Raw genomic sequence first — 21,773 nt, 5'->3', positions numbered from 1 at the left:
GCGAAGGCTGAGGGGCTGCTGGGAGGGCGGTGCTGGTAGGGGGGGTGGCGGCTGTAGAAGTGGGGGGCACAGATGTTGCTGCCACCACAAGGGAGCTCCCATCGGAGGATGAGTCCGTGCCGCTGGTTGCAGATCCTGTGACCGCTGTGCTGCTCCCCTCACCCTCTGTCCCACTGGTGTATTCAGAGTCCGTAGTGTGGGCCTCCGTGCCCATGTGGGATGCAGCTCCCTCGTGCTCCGGTGCCACTGCTCCTCCGCCTGATGATGCTAATGCATACAAGAACAGGGAGACCGCTAAAAAAGGGGGGGGGGCAGAAGAAAGACGTGCATGGCTTACAGCTACCGTTGGCGGACAAGACAGACACAGCAGCCCCCTGCACTACATAGCGCTGTTGGGCTCTACAGTGCAATTCCTGGGAAATGGCCTACAAGGCTATGGACGACATCTGCACACATAGATGACACAGGTGCATGAATAGCTGTACTTGGCACTCCACAGAGGTGGGGTGGGGGGCCACAGGGCCATGCCTTACGAAGGGGCCTAGCCTACGGAAGTCACCCTGGCCTAGGGAAACCCACAGCCCTCCTCCCCCACCCAGACCCCTCCACTGCACGCAAAGTCAGCAGAATGAGAGTGTACTCACCCCCTTGTGTCTGCTGTGATGCCCTCAAGCGCCCATCCAACTCAGGTTAGGCCACCGCCAGGATCCGGAACATCAGGGGGGTCATGGTTTGATGGGCACCCCTCCCACGTTGGGAGGCCATCCCCAGCTGAGCCCCCGCCGTCTTCTTGCTCTAGCGGCGAATGTCCTCCCATCTCTTCCGGCAGTGGGTGCTCCATCTGTGGTGGACCCCCAGGGTCCGGACGCCCTTGGCAATGGCACGCCAAATATCCTTCTCCTGGTGGGCGCTGACCTACATGAAATGTACAGGGGAAGAAGAGAAGTCATTACCAACTGCACCGTCAAAGTGAGTGGCCCCCATCCCTACCCTTGCCATGTGGCACATGCACCCACCGTCTTTCATGCACGCAGAACTCTGCCCCCTTCCTACTTACAACCAGCCCTCTCCACACAGGCATAGCCCATACAACATGCTCCCTGTGTACTTACCTGTTGGTCTGGAGGACCACAGAGTAGCGTGTACTGGGGAGGACCCCGTCGACGAGCTTCTCCAACTCCTCCGATGTGAAGGCAGGGGCCCTTTCCCCAGACGAACGAGCCATTGTCTCTTCCAGACCGAGGTCACAGCAGCACTTGCAGTGTAGGTCCTCTCCTGTTGAAGATCAGGTATCGAGTGATTCAACGAATAGAAAATGGGGGTCACGTCAGCGGCGGTCACGACCGCGGCGGTGCGTACCATCACCGCTGGCGTACATCGTCATTGGCTCCTGGAACCCATAGGGTCCAATGTTAACCAAGGCAGCATTGCGCCACGGTCTTCGACCGCCTACCGCGACGGTGTACAACGCCAGCGCATTTACCTCACATCCCATTGTCCCGCTTTAGAGGTCAGGCAGCCGCCATTTCAGGGGCCCACATGGCCTAATTGCCAACTGTGTCACACATACCTAGGCCTACTCTCAACACACATACAGGCCAGATTTTGTGTATGAATCGTGTTCTGTGTAGACTGTGGGTACATACCTCTGAGTTGTTTGACTCTGTGCTCGCTGTTGTCCTTCATAGGCACCGTCCGCTGGGACATGTGAGGAGATGGCGGAATCCTCCGCTGTACCGACCGCTGGTGGACCTGTCGACAATGGAGGAAAGAAATGTGATCATCACCTACAGGTTTGACCGTGCCACAATCCAGGAACTGTGTACCCAATTGGAGCCAGACCTGATGTCAGCAATCCGCCATCCCACAGGAATCCCCCCTCAAGTGCAGGTGCTATCAGTGCTCCATTTCCTTGCAAGTGGGTCTTTTCAAACAACTGTGGCCATGGCATCAGGGATGTCCCAGCCTATGTTTTCCAACGTATTGTCCAGAGTGTTGTCTGCCCTGCTGAGACACATGCAGAGCTACATCGTTTTCCCTCAGGTGGAGGACTTGCCTACAGTGAAAGGTGACTTCTATTCCCTTGGACATATCCCCAACATCATAGGTGCCATTGATGGGACCCATGTGGCTTTGGTCCCCCCCACAGGAGTGAACAGGTGTACAGGAACCGGATGAGTTATCATTCGATGAATGTACAGATGGTATGTTTGGCAGACCAGTACATCTCCCATGTGAATGCCATGTTCCCTGGCTCAGTGCATGACGCCTATATCATGCGGAATAGCAGCATCCCTTATGTAATGGGTCAACTACAGAGGCACCGGGTGTGGCTATTAGGTGACTCTGGTTACCCCAACCTGTCATGGCTACTGACCCCAGTGAGGAATCCCAGGACCAGGGCAGAGGAACGCTACAATGAGGCCCATGGGCGGACTAGGAGGGTGATCAAACGCACCTTCGGCCTCCTGAAGGCCAGGTTTAGGTGCCTCCATATGACAGGTGGATCCCTATTCTACTCACCAAAGAAGGTGTGCCAGATCATCGTGGCCTGCTGTATACTTCATAACATGGCTTTGAGACGACAGGTGCCTTTTCTGCAGGAGAATGGTCCAGATGGCGGTGTTGTGGCAGCTGTGGAGCCTGTGGACAGTGATGAGGAGGAAGCAGAGGAAGAAGACATTGACAACAGGGACTCAGTCATCCAGCAATATTTCCAGTGAAACACAGGTGAGAATACATTCCTGCCTACTACAAGTACTTTTACACTTCTACCTCTAGCCTGTCTGTCGATTTCACCCAGTGTATGGTCACTGAGTTGTCACTTTCCCTTACAGTTTCACAGGTGTGGGTCCCAGCGTGTGTCATCTGCTTAGATTCCTCATGGACTAGAGCTGTGTGACATAAGTATGTTGACACTACTAATTCCTGAAAATTGTGTCATTGTAATTGCAAATACACTATTTTGAAATCAGAGACAGACTCCAGATCTTTTGGTGCTTTAGGTGTGTTTATTTACATACAAAATATTGGAGGGGGAAGTGAAATGGTGAGTACAAACCCACAGGCAGTCAAAGTCAAGTTTATTGTCTCATTAAATAAAATCATTACAATTGTAAGACAAGTGATGAAACCAATCTCATAAACATTACACATATATGAACATCCAGGATTAGCATAATAAAGTCATTCTCAAGAAAGAATAAGAAGGTGTTTATTCTGCATTGCCTGTCCTTTAGCTTCTAGACTGTATGGTGCATTTACATGGGTACTGCTACGTTCAGCTCAAATTGTGTGGGGCAATAACTGGAAAGTAATTAGCATTGTCTATTGTCTGATTAATGAAAACCATCACTTTTAAACATTGATAAAATATTCTTGTGACAATTACCAATTTGTGATCATTGAAAATCGGGCTTAAGCGATGGTTCTTGAACCTGTACTAAAAGGGGTGCTAAAGTGCTTGGTGGTGATTATCTCCCATTTGACCTCTGATCCCCTACCATGTGATGGCCAGTTTAAGTAGCATGCCACTATATGGCTAGATATGCCTCCCAGAGTAAAACAGATCATTTATCTGATTTATAAGACTTTATAAGGTACCTGCATGTCCCTTCAGTTAAAACTGGTTTTGAAACGTCCTAGCGTACTCCGGTAGCATTATTCACGAATTTCCATTTGAGTTGAAGATTGGGGAGCACTGGCAAGTCCAGATAGCATTGATGCCTGAAACTTGAGGAATTTGAAGTTTAGCTGTGGATCACCAGGGTTGAAATATGCTACAAAGGCTTCCCTGCAAGTCCAAATGGTTCTGTCATTAAAGCTTCTCTTCAGGAATTTCTGCCTAAGGTTCCGCAGCTGAGGGCAGATACAAATAACATGAATAAGGTCTCCCTCCTGACTATTGCAATGCAGGGTTAAGCCAAGGCGCTTCCATGCTGGTATGTTCGCCAAAGTCAGTATGCCACCCAGATGCTGATCCATCAATCTATTGTTCAAATGCACGGCGTATGGAATTGAATGGTACGGGGCTAGATCCAATGAGGTGTAGTGCTTTATGACCATCCATGCATGAGACTGTGCACTAAATGTGATTATATCTTCAATAAAGAACATTCATTTTGTAGCACTATTGGTTCCCTTGTTAAAGAAATCATATGTTGCACCAGTCCCCCATAGTCTTTCAAACTCAGTAGATTGATGGAAGTGCACAAATAATTATAATACACCGATAGCCGATCGTTTTGGAGGGCTGACCAAAGCACACTATTCAAGATAGCTTGGGCATGGCTGATCTTGTACCAGGTCTTAATTGATATGGCTCTTCTGGCCAGGTCTTGTCTCTTTAAACTAAATTATAGGTGAAGTTGGGCTGGAGATGTGTGTCGAGGTAGATTGAAAACTCGCTCAAATGCATTAATTTGGATTCTGTCAATAGTTGGAGCGTCCAGCCCTCACAGGGCCACACTGGCCTTGATGAGAGTTGGTAGTAATTTTGAGGCGATGACTGCTACAAGTGGGTTGTAGGACGGCCCATCTAATAGTGAAAGCATATGATGTATAACTTCTGCTGCATGAAAGACCCTTGAGTATCAAAGCATATACCCAAGTCCTTGTAGTGCAATAATGATTCTAGCTGGATATCATTTAAATACAAATGCGGAGCAGGGCTTGATCGAATGCCAAGTAGCAATGATTTTGTCTTGTTCACATTGATCTCCAGGTGATTATACCTTGTATAACTGGTGAGTGAATTCAGCAGTTTTTAAAGACCCACCTTATGATAGCATTTGATAAGTGAGTAAGGTGAAGAGGAACCAGACGAGGAGAATGAGAGTTTTCTGCATCTAGGATTGGTGTAAGGTTGAACATAAAAAGATTGCATAGTTGTGGGGCTAGCACACAGCCCTGTTTTAAACCTTGATGTGTTGGAAATTTTCGGGACAGCCGCATGCCATCGCCAATTTTTATCTGAATTCACGTGTTTGTGTACAACAAAGTTTTCGCCTTCAGTAGTGAGTCCGGTAAACCCCAGGATGTCAATTTGTTCTAGAGCAGCTCTCTACTGACACCATTGAAAGCGGCTATAAAATCATTGAAGCCAAGATGTAAGTTCTTCCTCCGGTGTTTACATTGTTCAGCCAGGAAGAGGGAAGCTAGGATATTGGTTGTTGTGCTGACTCCTTTCCTGACACCAGTTTGATTAGGAGGAATTATATTGTTTTTAATGGACCACTCTTTTAAGTCGGCTAGAAAACTCCTGCGGGTGGTGCGCTGATTATATGATGTGACAGTATAAAGGGTGCCATTTTAAGTAATTCAAACTTACTGACTTTGTGAAGGGTCACAACACCAAAATATAATAAGTGTGCCTGTTAGCTTTAAGAAGGGGTTCAGCATATCAATGTGTTTAAAGCGCACCTATTGTCTTTCTCAAAAACAAAATCACCAATAATGATAACAAAGAATATGTTTCATTAATTCACAGAGGACAATGTTTAATAAAAAGGATTGTGTCATAAAAATATTTAATAAAGTTTAATTAAAGAAAACCTCATAACTTTTAGTCCTGTTGTTAACAGTTTTTGGGCTACAGAATTCAGCTATAGAACCAACCACAAAGGGGGCACTGCACTCAAGCTGAAGAGCATAGAGTTCCATCTAGGAGTGCTTTAAAAATAAGGTAAGCTCTCTTAGGGCCTGATTACGACCTTGGCAGATGGGATACTCCATCACAAATGTGAAGGATATTCTGTCCGCCGTATTACAAGCTTCACTATATCCTATGGAACTTGTAAAATGGTGGGCGGGATATCTGTCACGTTTGTGACAGATATCTCATCCTCAAAGGTCGTAATCAGGCCCTTAGTGTTATTGATATAATGGCTCAGGAGACTTAGGTGGTCATTACAACCCTGGCGGTCGGTGTAAAAGCGGCGGTAAGACCGCCAACAGGCCAGCGGTAAAAAAAATTGAATTACGACCGTGGCGGAAACCGCCAACAAAGACAGCCACTTTAACTGCCACTTAGACTGCCACGGCGGTACAAACAAACAGCGCGGCGGTCACCGCCAACAGACAGGCGGGAGACAATGTACCGCCCACAGTATCACAACCTACCAATCCGCACCTTTACCGGGGCAGATTCACTGTGAACAAAAACACAGCGGAAACTGGACATCGAAGGGAAAACACTCACCTCTACACACCCCACGAGGAACCAGGACGCCATGGAACCAGAGTTTCACATTTTTCCAGCCTTTATCTTCTTGCTCCTCTACCAGGAGCACGAATGCCGGTGGCGAAGTCCACGGTGAGTACTGCACCTACGACACAAGGGAGGGGGGAGGAAAAACAGGGACACACACACGCAACACCCCCACCCCCACCCTCACACACGACAACACACACACTAATACATATTGATACATTACAGTTACACCCCCCAACACCCTGGAAGAATGCAAAGACAAAAGGAAATGAGTGTAACCATTGTAATATATTACAATCCAGTACACAAAAATATATATATAATATAAACAAATATATACACCAAGAATAGAAGTCCAGGTATTGCTCCATTTAAGTCCGTGGAACACTGGGCCCACACTGCATGGTCGAGGCCCACACAAGGTACCCGAACATGATGGAGAGAACACTGCAGGGGCATCAGATAGAAATAAAACAGGCACCTCAGGGGGAAGGGAAAGGTGCTTGCATTCCTGTGTGGGACCTTGTGTGATGATGGTTTAAGGGGGTGTATGGGTATGTGCCGTGGCCATGCATTGGTGATGGGTGTCCAGGCTTTGGTATTGCATGCAGTGCTTGGTGTTGGGATGTGTGGTTTGGGATAGTGGGACATGTGTGAGGAGTTGGAATGATAGGGGTGAGGGCAAGGGTGGGGGTATGTGATAGCATGCAGGTAGGGTGGGGGATAAGGTAGTTAAGGTTTGACTTACCAGAGTCCATTCCTCCAGCTACTCCTTTGAGGCCCTCAGGATGCAGAATCGCCAAGACTTGCTCCTCCCATGTTGTTAGTTGTGGGGGAGGAGATGGGGATCCGCCGCCAGTCCTCTGTACCGCAAGGTGGTGTCTGGATACCACGGAACGCACCTTCCCGTAGGTCGTTCCACCTCTTCCTGATGTCATCCCTATTTCTTGGGTGCTGTCCCACTGCGTTGACCCTGTCCACTATTCTGCGCCATAGCTCCATCTTCCTAGCTATGGAGGTGTGCTGCACCTGTGATCCGAATAGCTGTGGCTCTACCCGGATGATTTCCTCCACCATGACCCTGAGCTCCTCCTCAGAGAAAACCTGGGGTGTCTTTGCTGTTCCATGAGGTGGTGTGGATGATGTGTGGAGAAATTGTGTTGTGATAAGTGGGGTGATATTTAGTGGTGTGTTGTGTGGGGTGCGTGGATGTTATGTGGGTGATGATGTTGTGTGCCTGTGGATGCTTGGTTGTAGATTGTAAGATTGGAGTGTCTCTCTCTGGCCTTCTTTCGGGATTTTTGTCGTAGGGGCTTGTGGGTGATGTGGGTGTGTGTTTTATATTGTACTGGGTGTGTGGGAGTGGTGTGTGTGTGTGTATCACGTGTGTGTATTTTGAATTGTCCAATGTGGATGTGTTTTGTAAATGTGTGTGTATTTTGAGCGTGGCGGTGTGTACCGCCAATGGAATACTGCGGTTGAAAGACCGCCGCGTGGATTCGTGGGTCGTGATAGTGTGGGCGTATTCCTGTTGGCGTGACGGTGGAGGTTTTGTTTATCACTGACCTTTGGTGTGGCGGACTTGTGTGGGTGTCTGAATTTTGGCACATTCCGAGGTGTGGTTCATAATGGCCGTGGCGGAATTCTGCGGCCGCGGCGGTGTGTTGGCGGTCTTCTGCACGGCGGTAGGCGCCTTTTACAGCCAATGTTGTAATGACCCCCTTACTGTTTTTTTAATGTTGCTGCACTTCTGGCAGCCCCCTACAACATTAAAAAAATGTTTGATGGTGCCCCTGGCTCTTGTAGGGGCACCACCAACACAATAATATTTGTTAAAGAAAAGTCCTAGGGCATTATGGGGTGCTCTTTGCCAGATTAGTGAATGATAAATGAGCAGCTTTTGCTGCTCATTTATTATTCACTTTTACATTTTTTGGGGGGCCGTCCTGGTGACCGCTCTGGACACCAACTTCTTTCTTTGTGGTTAGGGGCCAGCGGGGAAGCCTCAGGCCCCTGTGGCACCAGACAGCTCCCTAGCCAGCACTCATCATGGGTGCCCTTAGAAGCCGCATTTTTTTATTAAGAAGATGCCCCCACAGTGCCCACAGTTCATTTTTTACTTGGGTGCCATTGCAAGAGACCCTGGACCTCCATGCCACAGCCGGCTCCCCTTCCGGGAGCCAGAAATGTTTCAATTTTTATGTGGGTGTCCTACTGCTCACCCAGGACACCCACAATGGAGACCAGATGCAGGCTGAAGGGGGAGCCCTAGGTCCCCTGCAATGCAGGCCAGTTCCCGACAGCTGGGGGAGATCCAGGTTCTCTTAGCTCCTGCCTTTTCTCCTGCCTGGGCAGAAGCCAAGCCTACCCTGGGGTGTGGGGTGCTATTTCTTTTTTTAAAATGGTGACGTCATTTTCTTTTTCACCACATCCCCACCAGAGTACTGCAGGATCACAGCAAAAAAAAAAAACAATTTTGGGGGCAAGATATCCCTACGCTGCACTCTTATACCTTATTTTATACTCATTTTAAGGACAGGGGACAAAGTCTGAAGAGTCCTGTAATGGCCACCACAACATTTCTGTTCATGTTGCAGCCAGTCATTCAGAGCGCCTACTCCTGAGTGAGATGGCCCAAGGGTAAAAGCCCCCTAGGCCAATCAGAACATTCTATTTTTTTACATTGTGCTCCCAGGACACTTAAGACAGTCCCATGAACCACCCAGATATACGAACGTTTTTAAACCTTAATTTCTCAAAAACTACTAAAGTGATTTCACCAAATCACCCCCAAAAAAAAATCTTGACCAAGATCTATCTTCCTGCAAATGTTGGTGCACTTTCATTCAGGAATTCTTAGGATATTGCATTCCAAAGAAGTCCACGGAAAATACATGGGGAACTTTGGCATTAGGACCGAATGTATGATGGAACAATCAATCCTGGAACTACGCATGCCTAAACAACGTAGTTATGCCTAGTAAAGGCATGTGTGGGACGGCATGCGTGGTTCCAGCATGTGACCCCCCCACCTGCCCTAACGCCCAGAAGTACCCTACCCCTAAAACTAAAACTAACCCGACTGCCCACCCCCACCCCTAAAAACTAAAACTACCCGACCCCGACCCCTGCTCCTAAAGCTAAAATTACCATGACCCCAAACCAAGGCCCCAAAAACTACCCTCACCCCACACCCCACTCTTAAAACTACCCCGACCCCCACCCCAATACTAAAACAACCCAACCCCCACCCCTAAAAACAAAACTACCCTGATCTCCCATCTCTAAAAACTAGAACTACCCTGAGTCCCCACCCCGCCCCTGAAACTTAAACTACCCGACCTCCCCAACTCTCCCCTAAAACTAAAACAACCCCGATCCCCCATCCCGTCCCTAAAAACTAAAACAACCCCTCACCGTCACCCCTAAAACTAAAACTACCTGGACCCCCACCCCTAAACTAAAACTACTCTGACACCCCACCCCACCCCTAAAACTAAAACTAGCCCAAACTCCCACCCCACCCCTAAAAACAAGCCTACCATATCCCCCCACGCCACCCCTAAAAAACAGAACTACCCCATCCCGACCCTTAAAAACCAGAACTACCCTGACCCCCACCCCGCCCCTAAAAACCAAACTACCCACACCCCTAAAAACTACCCCCCAACCTTGCCCCAGCCCCACTTACCTGACTGCATCCTCTCCTGATGCTGACTCCCTTTTTCTGTGCCTTAACCACGCATGTGCGTTATTCAGCACGTGCGTGGGTAAGGCACAGAAAAATGAAGTCATTGTTCACGCAAGCCTTGTTCTGCTTGTGTTGCTCATGACTTTGTTGTTCCGGGGTCATGCTTCTGGACGTTTCCCATTGGGACCCCTTGTTTCATGGTTTACGTTTCAAAGATCACACAAAACTTTCCAGAAAGGAGCTCAGTTGGATGAACTTTATTTGGAAAGTGTTCAGGAAGATTTGTCAAATCGCTTCCTAGTTTTTAGCAAAGCAATAAATGGCCTCCTATGGAAAAGCAGACCTAGCTATAACTGCCCAGTGATAGTATACATATATCAAGTATCTATGCATATATATTAGCACCATTGAGGTAACTGCACTAAACTTTCCCAAAAAAGTTCTTCCACCTCACCTCCTTCTGGAAACTTTTGAGGTGTTCTCTGAAGTAGCGAGACAAGAGAAAGGAGGTTCAAACCCACAATATTAATTTCTCATTTTAATTTCCATAAGAAATGTTGGGAAACAATACAGGAAAAAAACACTCAACACAATTATATCAACTGTGGCAGAAATGTAAAACTTTACCCAGAGTGTGTGTTTTTTGTTATTTAGTGTAAATTGTTAAAACTTTGCTTTTAACGAGGAGTTCGGATTGGAGATGAAGAGGTTAAAAGATTAGGCATATCTGAAATGCTGATATCCATATATGCTCTAATTAAGATTAGTCAATCCAGATTGTCTGAAAAACAGCATGAACAATATGTTGTGGCAGCACTTACAGCACTGAGTGACATGGTCCCTGCATCCTGAATTTAATTTAAAAGATGAGGTGGCATGTGAAGGAGGTCAGAAAGGGACCCACCCTTGACTGACTGGCTACATCATGGACAGGTGGTGGGTCATGCAAGGAAGCCTTTAAGAGCACCAGTGCAGGGGAAGACAGCAGCAGCACACCAATGCTAGCGTGTGATTGAATGTTTAGCAGCTGAATTACAGACAATCTGGGTGATGGAGGACATTACTTCCACGTCCTAATAGACTACCATCTGGCGAATGTAGAGATGACTGCCAGCCCAGCAGTCATCTCTGTACATTGAAAAGAACCACTCTCATAGCAATTCCTTTCAATGTACTAAAAGTATTACTGCTGTTTTGAAAGCCATTTATCAGACTTTAAATTTCTATTTTTTTTCAAAAACAGATCATAGGGTAAATTGTCACCCGATTGGCACATTTAATTTACTTATAAGTCCCCAGTATATGGGCTATTATAGTATGATATATTATTTAATATAGGGCTATTAGAGCTATACAATGTGACTCCAGGCCTGCTCCTCCAGCCTGTGTGTGCAGCTATAAACTGCCATTTCGTCCACCTAGCAAAATACAATTTTGGCAAGGCCTAAATCTTTCTTTTTATTAACTATAAGTCCCCCTTATGGTAGACCCTAAGGCCCATATTTATACTTTTTGACGCTAAACTGCGCTAACGCAGTTTAGCGTCAAAAAATTTAGCGCCGTCTAACGCCATTCTGAAGCGCCATGCGGGCGCCGTATTTATGGAATGGCGTTAGCCGGCGCAAGCATACCGGCGCTGCCTGGTGTGCGTGGAAAAAAAACACGTAGACCAGGCAGCGCCGGCGTAGGGGGAAAATGGCGTTAGGGCGTCTTAAAATGGGGCAAGTCAGGTTGAGGCAAAAAAATCGCCTCAACTCGATTTGCGCCATTATTTTCGACGCCCAGACGCCATTTAAATGACTCCTGTCTTAGTAAAGACAGGAGTCATGCCCCCTTGCCCAATGGCCATGCCCAGGGGACTTATGTCCCCTGGGCATGGTCATTGGGCATAGTGGCATGTAGGGGGGCACAAATAAGGCCCCCCTATGCCACCCCAAAAAAATTAAAAAATATAAAAAATTATACTTACCTGAACTTACCTGAATGTCCCTGGGGTGGGTCCCTCCATCCTTGGGTGTCCTCCTGGGGTGGGCAGGGGTGGCAGGGGGGGTCCCTGGGGGCAGGGGAGGGCACCTGTGGGCTCATTTTGAGCCCACAGGCCCCTTAACGCCTACCCTGACCCAGGCGTTAAATAGTGGCGCAAATGCGGGGTTTTTTGACCCGCCACCTCCCGGGCGTGACTTTTGCCCGGGAGTATAAATACGACGCATTTGTGTCGCCGTCATTTTTTTAGACGGGAACGCCTTCCTTGCATTTAATTATCGCAAGGAAGGCGTTCACGCAAAAAAATGACGCTATTTGCCCATACTTTGGCGCTAGACGCGTCTAACGCCAAAGTATAAATATGGCGTTAGTTTTGCGCCGAATTTGCGTCGAAAAAAACGACGCTAATTCGGCGCAAACGGAGTATAAATACGGGCCTAAATGCCTATAGGGAAGGCTGCATGGCGTTTAAAACGTAGGAGAAGTATATTTAATACTTTATATGTACTGGTAATGAAAAACCTCAAAAGTCCTTTCTCACTGTGGCACTGCTAGCCCTCCCACAGAAAAATGCTGGGTTACGTTATAACAATTTATCATGCTTAGCTTCAGATTGGAAGCAGCTAGAGCCAGGATTCGAGGACTCATTTTAATAATAATTTAAACTCCAATTTAATTGGACAAGTCGGACTTTAGATCACTTTTTTAGGATTGACACTTTTAGAAAGTTGTAATTTCTGTACCATATGTACCTTTCTGTCAGTATTCACGGTCACCTGACTGTTAATGGCTCTCCTATGGTGTTATGTGTATTGAAGTGGACAAATAGCTTGGCGGTGGAAAGGTCTTTTTCTTCCTTGAGGAGGAGTGCTTGGGGGGTTGTGCCCAGCCCCTTCCTGAGCTCCAAAGGTTGCCTACACTGTCACCGGCAGATGTTGCTTATGCTTTGACCTGCTTCCCTTTGTATTTTTAATTAGTTTGGTTTCAAACACAGTGGGAGGGAGAGCCACCACTGAATGATTTGGAGACAACCCTAAGGAGGGTTTAACTGTTATAATAGCCATGCCTCTGGGTGGGCACAGGGAGCTCTGACCAGGAGAAGAAAGGTTCTGTCATGTTGGGTTTAGGTAGAGAAGAGCTCTTTGGGTGGGATACATTACAATAAAACATATAGGAATTGCTATAAAGTTTGGTATGGTCACTGCTGGAAACGTATATCACATTGGTTAAGGAGTGGCCAGAGGTTTCCTCCACCCACAGGCTGGCATTGAGCATACATGTGGCATCCCCAGTACCCTCTCCTGATCAATTCTGGATCTGTGGAAGAGTGGAAGAGGACTGTGCATGCTATCTGCACCTTGGTAAGAAACTTGAAGACTGTACCTGCTCTTCCTTTTATGCTCCAGACAAAGAGGTGGACTCTAAACTCCTGTTTCGTCTATAGGGACACAACAACATCCAAGAGGCCTTTTCCCACATTCCCAGCTGACCAGTTCCAACTGGACCTGCCCAAGACCCTGCTGCTGGCCTCTGCTGGAATATGTCTTGACCCCCAAGTGCAGTCCTAAAAGCTCCTGAACCCTTGGCTGTTGTCAAAGAGTACTCCCCCTGAGGTTTTTTCAAAAACTGCAGCTCAAAATGTTTTTGCCAAGCCAAGCCAACGCAGGTGCATGGCCACTAGACCAAAGATCCTGGTTGCCACCTCTAGATTCCTCTCTGCAGCAACACATATGATCCAGTAGGGCTCACAGAGAAAGTTTCCAGCTTCATGGAGCCCTCTTTGGCTACAGACCCCAGTTTTGCCCTTAAGGAAGAATTTGAACTACAAAAATGTGACTGCGTCCCAAGGTGAAAATCTTCACCAGAAGAAGGTGTGTAAAGTATCCAGTTTGCGCTGGACCGTCTCTGGGCATGAAATTCAAATTTCTCACACTTGGAGCTTTCCCACCAAAAGTTGACAGCTTCACCAAGGCCTGGACCAGTGGCTATCTGAAGACGCTGCACCCTCTGTGGCCACAGCATGCTACCTGCCCCTCTGATGATTTTTGACTTCCAGTCCAGAGATTGTTTGATGGTAAAACTTTTCACAAGGATGTAATTTTTCTGTGTATCTCACCCACGTTCCATCACGGTCAACCTTCGCTTTTGACTTTTTCCTGGTCAAGTGCAACTAGATGACCACGGTTAACGCTTAACAGTTTTGAAGCTCTTTTAACCCTCAAAATTCTTAACTTTATAACTCCAATTCTACTGACTGTATTTTTGTTCTCTTAGTGTTATTTCATTTATTAGAATTTACTCTTTTTTTCTAATTTTGTTTTAAATTTTCCTTGTGTTGTGTTTCACATTATTTCTGTTTAAGTACTTCATACATACTTTACGCATTGCCCCTTATTTAAGCCTCACTGCTTTGTACCCAGCTACCAGAAGGATAAGTATATGTTCATGTAGTTAATTTTGTGGTTCATTGTGGAAAGGATTGTGATTAATATTTGAGTTCGGTTGTCACTTCCCTCAACTTTTTCCTGGCAATTACGGACAGGGAAAAAACACATTACAATCTTCTCCCTAAATTGAGTGACTGGTGTAATGTTTTACCTCCAATGACCCCTGCTCTGTTGGGCATTTGGAGGACGTATTCCATTGACAGAGTCAACTGGGGATTTGTCAACGCAATATTTATGCTCCACCAATCTCTAAATGAGGAAGCCAGATCAAGGTTTGGCAGGCATGCTACTTTATCATGTTTATGACACCTAAATCTAAATTGGGCCCTTCAAAGAAATGACACTAGGATGTGTTTTCCCTCTTGCTCAATGCAAAAAAAATTGCCACCCTGCACTTCATTAAAAAGTAGTACATCTATTCTCTTGAGTCTTGGAACAACTACAGAGATTCATGAGGATCCTTATCTGCATTCGAAGTGGAGGTTGTTTTCAGGCTGCATGGATTGCACTCTTGCTAAGGTGCATTAGCACACTGTAGAGGAATATAGAACCATAGGTTGGGCCTACCTCTTTGCTTCCAGTTGTGTTTCTTTGTAAATTCATAGTTGCCTAAAAAGAATAGGCTCTGGACTTTCATACAGATTTCATTCAAGCAGTAAAACTATATTTAAATGAAAAAACACCATCTAGCCATGTTTCAGCATGGTTCAGTGAAGTGTGGAGAAATTAATCCTGGAGTAAATTTGACAATCCGTGTAACTTACATCTTTAAAGTATAAGTACCAGCTGCATTTCAATGTAAACTCATCCAAAGCAACCAAAATGTATTTAGTTTATTTTGGCATAAAAACTCTGTGATGACATGTGAGTATGGGCCTTCCTTTCTTCCTAATGATCCATGTGCGTCCTTGATATGGCACAAATCCTGATTGCTTCCCGCCTAATTCGGAATTGCAGATTGGATCTAATTGTGCACTAGGTGGGTGTTTATCTGAATGATTTTCCCCTACTAAGACATGGTGCAAATTGTGTGGGTGAACAGTGCAAAATCTCAGAACAACGAAGACAGGCAATTAGCATGATATTCCTCCATTCTGAGTTCCTAACCTCCAAATGATTCACTAATTGTGCACCCATGAAATGTTGTACCCCATAGTATGGGTACTCACAGTGTGCAATCAGCAGCCTAGATTAGGCAAACATTGAATGAGCACCAAAGCTTTGGATATCCCACATCTTCAAAAACTGAAGGTCAAAACAAAAGAATGACTGTACGCCCTTTGTACACTTTCTTGGGAAATCGTTTATCTTCAGTGTTAGAAATGAGAATGATTACTCCCTTGACCTTTACTGGTGTTTCAAGAGTGGTGGCCTGTGACCTGAATACTACAGCTGAAATCATGACGTGCTTTCCTGTGACCAAGGCGGTGAAAGGTAACCACAAAACAAGAAGCTTTTTAATTGTCACATCCTTAAACTGATATGTTAGTCCTTTCCTGAATAATTACAGTTTTATTTTGTGAAAGCATATTCATTGCTAATGGATAAAACTTCAGCCTCCGCCACTGTGGTTGACTGTGCACTAATAGCCCCTTCTTAAGTGACAAGGATGGATTGCCACATCCATTAATATTACTTGTGCCATAGTAAAGACGTAGCATGTCATTTCTCATTATACATGTGAAAATGTGTAGCTGAAGATGCAGAAGACAGTTTTGGATGTTCGCTGTATTTGAAGTATTTCTAAAAGAATGACTCTACGCTAAGAAAGAGAGGTTGTTCCTTTGTCATTCGAGTCCAAATGTAGCGCTACATAATCAGCTAGCTCCTTCTCTTGGTTTCACCATTCGCTACTGCAGTGTTTCAGAAGATTGCTGCTGTAAAGGTGCCATCCACCTCTAATGGCTGACACTACCACCAGAGAAGGTGCAAAGAGGACAGAAAAGAGGAAGGGTGCATTCTCCCGCCAGCTTACTCCAAGCTCTTCCATGACACACTCTTAAGAACATAACTTTCATGCTCACACAGTGTCACACATCCCCTCCCTCTAACCAATATCTCAGCTCAAAACAGAATAATCTCTATGCCTTCTCTTTAGGTGCCACACAGGGGGAAAGAGAATACACAATTTCACATTTTGCAAAGTATCTAGTGAAGGCTCATATGAAGGCTCCCAAAACACATATCTACAGAAATGTACTGTGTTGTACCTCTTGTGGCATTTGCACTACAAAGTGAAAGAGAGAACAGCTGAAGCAGGTGTTTGCAGGTGAACATGTTACAGAGAGTAAATGTTCACACCAAGAACACATGCCACAGCTCGAGTACACATGTCCAACATGTCTTCTGAACAAGTCTTGAAGACATACAGAGTAGATGGTTAGGCAACACTCCAGCAGTGGCTCCCCCGCTATGGCAGAGAAGCGTCCCCTCCACTCCCCCTGTCAGCAGCAGCAGCTGCAAACTTAAAAAAATCAAACAATAACTAAGTTTATTATCGTTATGTTTTTCGCGGGAGGGGCCATGGGGATGACAGGTACCAGAGGGAGTGGTAGATGCACTCCCCTCAGTGCGCATGTGTGGTTGGCCGGCTGTCTCAGGCCAAACTGTGTTGCCGGGTTGAAGAGAGCAGGCACAGGCTCCCAGTCTGCCTGAGATTGCAAATCGAGAGCACTCAGGCTGATCCTGATGCTGCTCTAATGCTGCCAGTGTTAGAATTGGCCGCTGGACAGGGTGGGAGGTACCCTCAAGAGCGGCAAACTGGCGGCAATGTGGCAGGTAAGTTTTGAGCTTTTTTGTGTGTTTTTTTTTGTTTTGTGACCCCCTCCCCCACCCGGCCACTTTGCCCTGACTCCAGCCGCCACTGCAACCCCCAACAGTCTAGAAACAATTAAGGAAACCTACAACTAAACAGGCACAATACTCAGCAGTATAAAGTCACAAAATTTCAGGGCTACACTATTATGTAAGTGGGTCTTATCTGGCTACCATTGCCCTCGAGGGTGGAAGTCTCATCAGCAAAAATACTGCTGAAGACTTTGAAAATGGGTATCTGTGGATGTGTGTGTGTGTGTTTCCAAATGGTTGTGTGAACATTTTTTGTATTCCTCCCAATCCTCGTGAACATATTTTTTTAAATCATAAAAGGCATCAGTTATAAATGTTTTGATCATGTGATACAGATTTTAAAATTGCCCACTGTAACTCCTACAATCTCTGCTAAAGTAGCTGTTAGACTTTTCATCTTTGGCGTGATCTCCCTTAACTTTTTGCCTCTGTTCCCCAGGTTTTTGATGTGTGCTGGACTCTTTTTTTGCTGTTTTTGTTACTCCGGGTACTTTACCACTGCTAACCAGTGCTAAAGTGCAAGTGCTCCTATACAGAATCTGTATGTAATTGGTTCATCCATGATTGGCATATTTGATTTACTAGTAAGTCCCTAGTACAGTGCACTAGAGGTGCCCAGGGCCTGTAAATCAAATGCTACTAGTGGGCCTGCTGCATTGGTTGTGCCACCAACATTAGTAGCTCTGTAAACATGGCTCAGGCACACTGTGTGTGCAGTTTTAAACTGTAAATTCGACTTGGCAAGTGTACTCACTTGCCAAGCCTAAACCTTCCCTTTTCTTACATGTAAGGCACCCCTAAGGTAGGCCCTAGGTAGCCTCAAGGGCAGGGTGCAGTGTATGGTTAAGGTAGGACATATAGTAATGTGTTTTATATGTCCTGACAGTTAAATACTGCTAAATTTGTTTTCACTGTTGCAAGGGCTGTCCCTCTCATAGGTTAACATGGGGCTACCTTTAAATATGATTAAAGTCTAGATTCCCTTTGGGAGCGGATAGACATGTGGAGTTTGGGGTCTCTGAGCTCACAATTTAAAAATATATCTTTAGTTGATTTTAAGATTGTGTATTTGAAAATGCCACTTTTAGAAAGCGAGCATTTTCTTGCTTAAACCATTTCTGTGACTCTGCCTGTTTGTGGATTCCCTGTTTGGGTCAGTTTGACAGTTGGGCTGGTTGCACCTCTCACTAGACAGTGACACAAAGGGAGCTGAGGTGTAGCCTGCATATCCTGATAAGTCATCTGTGCTTGGAGGGAGGGGAGGACTGGTCACTCACACCTGAGAGGGCTGTGCCTGCCCTCACACAATGTAGTCTCCAACCCCCTGGTGTGTGTCTGGGGCCTGGCCTGGACAAGGCAGGATTTCACAAACAAGAGAGACTTTACTTTGAAGTAAGCCTACTTCAAAGGGCAAAATGGGTATAAGAAGGGCACCCAAAACCACAGACTTTAGAACACTTCTGGAAACCAAGAGGAACCTCGGCCTGCATAAGAGCTGAGGAAGAAGAGCTGTCCTGCCTGTGACTATGCTTTGTGGAGCCCTCCTGCAGTTGCTGCTTCTGCCTGTGCTAGAGGACAAAGACTGGACTTTGTGTTGCCTTCTTTCTTGTGAAGAACTCTCCAAGGGCTTGATTTAGAGCTTGCCTCCTGTTGTTTGAAGTCTCAGGGACAGCAAAGACTTCTCTTTCTGCCAGCGCCTAGAGCCTCTGCAGAGACTACTACTCTACCAAGTGGTGCCCATACAGTTCCTGGGACCCTGAAAGGAGAAGCTGGCAGGCCAGGAGTGAGAAAAAAGTTTGACACAATTCCGATCTTCGGCTGAAAAATCGGCGCTCCGCCGGCTTCGTGGCTGAAAATCGACGCTCGTATGCAACGCGACCACATGATCGATGCCCGCGGCAGGAGAAATGACACGCAGCATCCCTGACGGAGGCTGGTGAGATCACAACCAGCGAAACATGGTTTTCAGATCATCATGCGGCAGGATTTCCAACTCAAGCATCGCTGGTTGTGTAAAAATGACGCAAGGCCTGCCCGTACCCGAGGGTGCAGTTCGAATCGATGAATCGCTCTCCAGCGGAGAGGCAAAACGACGCAAGCTGACTCGACTTAAGGAGAAACAATGCAATGTCTCGCTCGTGAGTGATATCAGCGCATCTCAAGCCCTTTTTGATGCACACTCGCCCGTGCAGGGTTGTTTTTGAAGCCCCCAGGTACATTTTCACGCTAACAGTGTTAAAGTTGTTTTTAAAATTACATGAAGACTCTTTTTTGTTTTTAATTGATAACTTGACTTGTGTATTGTGGATTTTTGTTGTTTTGGTCTTGTTTTGTTTAGATAAATATTCTCTATTTTTCTAGACCTGGGTTGTGCCATTTTGTAGTGTTTTCATTAATTTACTGTGTTTGTTGGTACAAATACTTTACCCCTAGCACTCTGAAATTAAGCCTGCCTGCTCGTGTCAAACTACCAAGGGGGTGAGCAGGGGTTAGCTGAGGGTGATTCTCTTTTACCCTGACTAGAGTGAGGGTCCTTGCTTGGACATGGGGCAACCTGACTGCCAACCTTGTTTAATGTACAGTATGACAAAGCATTGATTATTTGTTGATATGTTCGATTGCCTGTTATGTATTAGTCTTAGGTTTCAGTGCTACTTATCTTTAGGTTTCCCAGTGGTCTCTTTGCAGGACAAGGCACCTATGCAATAGAGCGCACTTTTGTCCTATCCAAAAATAGATTTTTTAAATGTTTTATATTTCTAGTCTAAATTAAATGTATACTACTATGATAGTCTATTGCTGGCTGTTCCGAGATGTTCAGTGTTAAAAAAGAGGCTGATAATGTTGTTGATGTGAAAGAGGACACTACTGAAGTATTGGAAATAAATGAACCGCAAGACAGTGAACAATTTGTAATGCAAGTAAACCAAGGCAATGACTTGATAAGTATAATAGGGGCAAGCATACCTATGTATGCCAACATGACAGGTGTGTCAACAGTTTTGCATTTATTTAAGTAGTGGTAGCCATTATCCTTTATGTAAATTATTAGTCACATTTTGGAATTCGCCTTGGAATTAAATTTGGATTTTAGACCATTTATTTTCAAACCTCTTGTGAAAAAAAATGTTATTTTAATTTGAAGCAGAAAATAAATAGGATTAAAAAAAACAGTGAAACATGCAAGGTTTTAAATCTCCGCTTTACAACAGTTGAAATTTAACTTACAGAAATAACTGTAATCAACATTTCCTACACAGCTCCAAATTAACCTAAACAAGCTTAAACAGTAAAACAATACTTTGATCTATGTACTTAAGGCTATATTTATGAGTCCCTAGCGCCATTCCAAAGCCACATTAGCATCATTTTAGTGACGCTAATGTGGCGTTGGAAGGGCACAAACGCTATGCCATATTTACAAAGTGGCGCAATGCTTGCATTGTGCCACTTTGTAACCCCTTGAGCCACATTATGCCTGCGCCAGGCATAATGTATACAAGGGGGGGCGTTCCGGTACTGCGGGGGGGGGGTGAAGAAATGTCACAAAGTAATCTATGAGATTTCTTTGCGTCATTTTTATCAGCATTTTTAACACCAGCTAAAAGCAGGTGTTAAAATAGAGGCTCCCATTGAATGGTCCTGTGGGTGCTTTGCAGGATTAGCATAATAATTGTTTACGCTAATCCTGCAAAACGCTGGACTATGGTCAAGAACTATGATGATAGTCACCCTGACTACTGCCATGGTATGCTGTATTATAAATATGGCGCACACATGGTGGCGTTAGAGGGGTGCTTAGGGGCGCAAGAAAAGTGACGCTGCATTGAATGCAGCGCCACTTTTCATAAATATGCCCCTCATTTAAAAAAAACAATACTGGAGATTCGTAGGTATGTTGGATGTGTGAGTCGGACATACTTTGCCTGCACAAGGCTATTTAAAGTCTTGTTCTGTTATGTGCGGCTACTTGTTCAATGTGCGCACTAATTTTAGATAAAGAGAATCGGACCAGGAAGGTGATGAATCAATGGCTAATTCAGCATAAACACTTGTGCCCATACTCGAGGAGGTTAGTAGTTTAGTGTGTGGCTAGGTCTTGATGATAATACATATATGTTACACACGTCATCTTAACAGTGTGTGCAAGATTAGCATATTATTTTCAGGTATTGTTGCACTAATAAAACATAGAACTGCAAATCCATTGTCCAAAGAGCTGCAGGACTATGTGCAATGATTACTGTTACAATGCATCCGGCCTCGCACAAGCCAGGCTTGGATGGAAATAAAACGGCAACATGTGTTCCTATAACAGAAACATTGCTAATGTTCCTGAGTGATGATATGGGAAGCTGTGAAGGAGTTCCTCTTTCCCTCTCTTTCACTATAGAAAGCAGTGGCGGAGAAGGTAGAACGAGTAGAGGATCTGTGTGGCGCAGAAACGAGGACTGATTGTTAGCAGAGATTGTCAAAGTACAGCTATCCGACTCCAGAGCCAAAGGTTTTCTGATGTATGTAGGAATACTTGTATGGCTTGCAAAATAGTCAAGCAATTCTAATACCCACTCAGCCAATATAATGCCATGAGACT

Source organism: Pleurodeles waltl, chromosome 2_2 (assembly GCF_031143425.1).
Source record: "Pleurodeles waltl isolate 20211129_DDA chromosome 2_2, aPleWal1.hap1.20221129, whole genome shotgun sequence".
Taxonomy (NCBI): Eukaryota; Metazoa; Chordata; class Amphibia; order Caudata; family Salamandridae; genus Pleurodeles; species Pleurodeles waltl.
The sequence above is the reverse complement of the archived record's forward strand: the minus strand, read 5'-3'. Positions refer to the sequence as shown.